The sequence below is a fragment of the Papaver somniferum genome, chromosome 6, assembly GCF_003573695.1.
Source record: "Papaver somniferum cultivar HN1 chromosome 6, ASM357369v1, whole genome shotgun sequence".
Classification (NCBI taxonomy): Eukaryota; Viridiplantae; Streptophyta; class Magnoliopsida; order Ranunculales; family Papaveraceae; genus Papaver; species Papaver somniferum.
The window spans coordinates 17,596,407-17,602,406 of record NC_039363.1 but is presented as its reverse complement, the minus strand read 5'-3'; positions in this window follow the sequence as shown (position 1 = coordinate 17,602,406).

The following is a 6,000-nucleotide window of genomic DNA, read 5'->3' as shown; positions in this document are numbered from 1 at the left end:
TCGCATTTCTAGTGCCATATAAATGTGATATTCAAACCTCGGTCCTTGAGATTCTGATAGAATCGAGCAAGCTCAGTGTAGTTTGAGGCGGTTAATCAACTACCAAAATCAATTCAGAAATAAAATACGATAGGAATAGCTGATCAAGTGTAGTTGGATGCTGCTTCAGATAAATTCAAATGTTGCAATACTCATTGGCATGATTTATACACGTTCTCATACCGGTTACCCTGGACACGATAAATCTGAAAAGTAAAACTAGAGGATAAATATCTGCCAATTAGAACTGAAGACCCATCATGATGATCTCCTGGAAGATGGTTAATCAGCGCATGCTAATACACAGTATACACATGCAACTTTGTTATATTACTGGGGAAAGAGTTCTGTAGCAGCCACAGTATGCACATAACATCTAGAGATCAAATAACAGCCACTGAGCATACTGTTTAATGGCGTAGGTTTCTGTACATGACGAGAAAGCAGAAATAAAATTAAATCATAAGATATTATACCGGGAGATTTAAATGGCGTAGGTTTCTGTACATGACGAGAAAGCAGAAATAAAATTAAATCATAAGATATTATACCGGGAGATTTAAATGGCGTAGGTTTCAGTACCTGAAGGTTCTAGCTTGTTTCATGGACCAGTGTGTTAGTAATGTAAGAGCCACTGGCAATGGCCCAGAAGCATCAGTTTGGGAATTAGTATAACGCAACACTGACGTTATGGTAACATTGACTCTCGTGAATCGTGTGGAAGCTACGATGTAGTAGTCTTTGGCCGGTTGGTCGAAGCTTACTACAACAGAAACAGATTGGCCCACATGTATGTCAAGGGAATCATAATAGCTTTGAACAGAAACAGATTGGCCAATATTTGTGATCCTAAACATGTAAGTTTTTGCTGAAACAGATATTGTCAATACCCAGTTCAATCATAAACTTCATCCCTGTATAGAACAAATACTATTACATTGGCTAAATAGCATAATGTGCAATGAGATTACAATACCTCGATCACCGCTGAAGATTGAACTCACCTGACTATTTAAGAGAAGACCATCTGGTGAAGGAAGTGTTTTACCCGAGTCTATCCAATTTCGTAGCACCTTATGGTTGGTGCGGTAGCGGTCACCGACAAGTAGAGTGAAATCTGCAGTAGGCAAAGCATATGGAACAAGAATTCTTGTCTTGCGTAAATGTTAATGCCTCCAAAACCACCAGCAGATAGGAATTGGTGAGGATTCAAATGCATACCTTTCAAAAACAAATCAGATAGGAAGACCGGCCGGTTAGCATCGAATTGAACAGCTACTCTTCAATACTCCACAAGTAACTGAACTTCAATCACCACATCAGACTTGAAACATCATCCCGATATATAGAAGAACAGTGAAAAGTAGAGAACCCTTACCAGTAAGAATGATAGAAAATCAATGTCAAGAACCGTACCAAACTGGTGCAAGGAAACCCGTTACCTGGAAAAGAAAAGAAAAGAGCAACTCCGTATAATATGTAGGAGTATACCAACCTTCTCCCTCTTCCTTTATCCGGGCTTGGAACCCGTAACGATTTCGCATTGGCGGAGTTAAAAAGGTTTGACACTAAAATGAACAAGAAACAATATATATATATATATATATATATATATATATATGATAAACTACATTATAAGCATAGAAACCACAAAAAACTAATAAAGACAGAGTAGACAGATGCATAGTCTGTCTAATCTTCCTACAGCCAAAACAACACCTAAAAAGAAGTCTGTAGAATCTTACTTCAGAATAAGTAAATGGTAAATTAGATATCACCTCAAAACATTTTAAGGAAAGAAAAGTATGAATAGTATAAAAGCGACGTATAATATTCATATGGGATTGTTAAATATGACCCCATACCCTAAGAGGCATTATGAAATATGGCAAGTAAGAGGCAACCTCTTGTTTAATACAGCAAATGGCACATACCAATAAGGAAAACAAACAATCCGGGGAGGATTTGTCAAAAATGTGCACAATCTTACTTCACCTGCTTAGTGAATAATAACGATAACATCTGGGACACATGACTGATTAAGGAGTGAGTACAAGCATACATACTTAAGAAGTAAAATCCAAAACGTGGATTTAGCTGATCTACAACCCCACTAAATAGGTTGAGGGACTACCTATTGTACTTCAAAATTACTTAAGCATGAGAAACTAAATATTGAAGTAACCAATCAATGGCATAAAAACTCATATTCAACAGTCCTAATTCAAATGCCATAAGCATACGAGCTATACACTGCAATGCGAAATACGGTATACCACCACTTCAAAGCTTACTCGAATGTCCTTACCATTGAGGTATTCAGAAGTACCAATGTAGTTTCCCTGTCCATTTAACTAAACAAAAAGATGGACAAGTATTTTCTTGCTCTCTAACTATATAGTAGCTATATTGCGCATAATAAGAAAGATATCATTTCGACATACTGGTGACTTTAACGGGGAGAAAAATGAACAAATAATACTCATCAATTTACGAGCAAAGAAAAGATCTCGTATAATTTTCAAAATTCAAAACGTCATCAGCACCCAGACTTTGAGTTAGTGGAGGTTTAGTTCAAGAAAAATAACAAGTCATAGAAGACCCTACAAAAACAACATAACAGGAGCACCATTGGTTTATATATAATTAAGAAATCATCATTTTTATTTGTTGATTATAAAACGTACATTAAGCATTTATCTGACACTCATTCTATGGGAACTTAATTAGCTAATATATCAAGTTAGATTCCACAGTCTGGTACTATCTCCATGTAATACTGATGGCTATGAAGCAAAAACATGCTAACTATCCCCTACCAAATCAAACGAACTAAAAGTAAGCCCACAGCTAGCTCATGCTACCTACCAAACATTAGGTTGAAGACTACTAAAAAAATGACAAATATTTAGACTGTGTCACCACTTTACATAGAAATTCTTATAATTGTAGATGGAAAACATTTACACAACATAAACATTTTTGCATAGAATGAAAATCTCATACATCATTCTTAAAGAAAACATGTACTAATGATTTGTTAAACATTTTCGCATACACAAACCATACCGTCAATAAAACACACCCATGCCTTGAAATTCTATATAATACCAAAAGAAAAAAAAAAACATCACAAGTTAAAGTAGAATCCCTAACTTCAAAACATAGAGTAAAACCCCTAACTTCAGAACACCGTAACAACTTCAATAAACACATTAAACTGAAATCTAAATACACCCATTTTTTAAAATTACATAATGTAAATCTATACATGCAATAAGACTCAACTTCACAGAGTTAGGTCAAGAAATAGATTACAAGATAACCAACAAAATCAAAATTAAACAACAGTACTAGTAAATAACGGTTTGTACCTGATGATAATCAACTATCAGATGAATTGATTTCGGATTTCATGAACAAAATTGATTTTGGATTCTAGGTTTAGGAATTTTTTAGGGTTCTAGAGGATAGATCGAGATTTCTAGATTTTGATTACTGAAACTCAGGTTTTGATTTCTTAGTAAACCTAAAGAGATTTTGGATTTGATTGTGAATCTGAGAGAAAGGTTTTCATCTCTAAGGGTTTTGGTTCCGTTCTCTGAAAGATAGAAAAAAACGAGAGAGAGAGAGAGAGAGAAAGAGAAAACGAAAGTTATATGTTAAGTACCAAATAAAAGAAATTCAGATTAAATAAAAAAGACTACTAAAAGCCCGTGGAAATGTCCGATATTACAAAATTACCAACAATACCTAATGTTGACAAACATTGGTCCATTAATTTTATTTACCTTATTTTTATTATCTATTTTGACCAATGTATTTTTTGGTGTCCAACAGATATTGGCGTTGCACAAGGTTGCAACGCCAATATCCGTTGCACGCCTCCGAAATTGATATGTTGGAAAATACAGGATATGATACAGTGGAGCATTTCAAAAATTATGCTCCCAGACCACTGGCTTCATTTTCTGATTCCTATGGCGGTTCCAAGATACTTTGCTGGTTGAACAAGCGTCCAAAATCTGGATCAAAGCTCATTGACTTCCATGACAATGCGTACGCGGTTAACTTTCGTCCCTGGGCTCCGGTCCATGCGTTCATAGTTCAGCCGAATACTTTTGCCTCTTCCCCGAACATGATTTTGCTTTCTGCTGAAAAGAACATGGACATTGGAGAAGTTATATTCATGCGGAGCTGTACATCCGGATATGTGCCATCTTTCTTCAGAGGGTATTTCGAGGCAATCCCTTATAATATTGACAGGGTTGCTCGGCACATGGTCTTTGACCAAGGAGTCCCATTTCTTCGTCATTCAGCGGCTACAGAAGAATTGTTGTCAGATGCTCTTGATGCCAGTGTCCTTGCGCCAGGTAAAAGCCTACCTTTCTTGCTTTCAGAACGAGATCCAGCGACGACCTCCAAGTATAACAAATTCTGGCAGAATGAGTTTCTTGCCATCCATGGGTTTGTGAACGACGTGGTGAAAAATCCTCGTGGTCAGCCTTCCCTTGCGATTTTAGCGAAACACCCATTGCTGAGGGAGCCTCTCACGGCTAAGCGGAAATCTCTCAGCCCAGATGCGGACATTCCCCAAGAAAAGGAGCGGAGGTCGAAAAGCGTGCAGGTGGCTTCCGGTCGGGCTCGACAGCTCCCGTGACCTTTAGTTCCTCCAATATACGAGTAAGCATGATCTCTTTTATTGTCTTGGCTGAAATGCGTGAATGTTCTGCTTCATTGTTGAGCACGCGTTTTTTTTAGGGCCTCGACAATAACAACGCTCTTGCCAGGCTGGCCAGTAGTCAAAAGATGGCGTGTCTTGAGGAAGGAGTCGACGACACTGAGTCTCTTGAGGAAGAATCCGATGGAAGAGAAAGCTCTGAATCTGGTGGTGACGAGGGAAGCACTTATGAAAATAGCATCGGGTCTTCCTCCAGTGAGTCCACCAATGAGTCAGTAAGTTTCCATATGTCTCCTTTCTTTCTTTCTCTTTGTTTTTCCTAAACAAATGCTTAAACCATGATATTATAGGGAAAAACTTCTCTTGAATATGACCATGGGATGAAGACTCCTCACAGTGATGACATAGCGTCGTCTCCAGTCGTGAAAGCCGTACCCGCTGGGAATTTGGAGATGGAAGTTGATCGTCCTGGAGAGGTTGTTATGCTTCAAACGCCGAACAATGCTTCTGTAGCAGCTGACGCAAATTTTACCAAAGAACCTACGATGGTTGCTGATTCAGTTTCGGGCGCTGCTTTTGTCCCTCCATTCTTGGTTCCTTTTCAAGATCACGTGTTGATCGGCTGCTTCAGTGTACCAGTTAAGTATGTGGCGTTGTATGCCAAGATATGGAAAAGGTATGGGAATATTGCCACAACCAAAAAGATCACTAGCCGATTTACGCTGGTCAAGCGTGTGGAGGAAACTTTGTCTTCGATTCACGACATGTGCAATGTCACTGGTCATACTGTTTCAAAAGATGTAGTTTCAAGTTGGGGGTTTCACCGGGATATGTGTATAGGCTTTGAGTTCAATGTCTCCTAGTTCTGTGAAGGTTTTTCCGAGATCCAAAGGTTGTAGGCTGAAGCGATCGAGGGCCCCTCTGCGGATGTGATCAGTCAACAGAAAACAGAAATCGAAAGATTGGCTCAGGAGTTGAAGCTGAAACAGGCGGCTCTTCAAAGCGCGAAGGATTCTTTGTCCAAGAAGGACAATCCGTTACTGAATGATTTCCCTTAAATATCTTTTTTCTTCTGGAATTATTTTGCTTAGGTTTTTTTTTTTGAAAGGCAAACGAAACGCCTAGTTTATGGTTTGATTTTCTGGATTTTGGATTTATAGATAATTATTACCTATGAGGGTTTTGGATTATTCTTTGAAATGAATTTTTTTAGAATAATGTCGTTTTGATTATGACTGTAAGTATCACAAATATTCCAGGAGAGTTATGGAACCATGAAT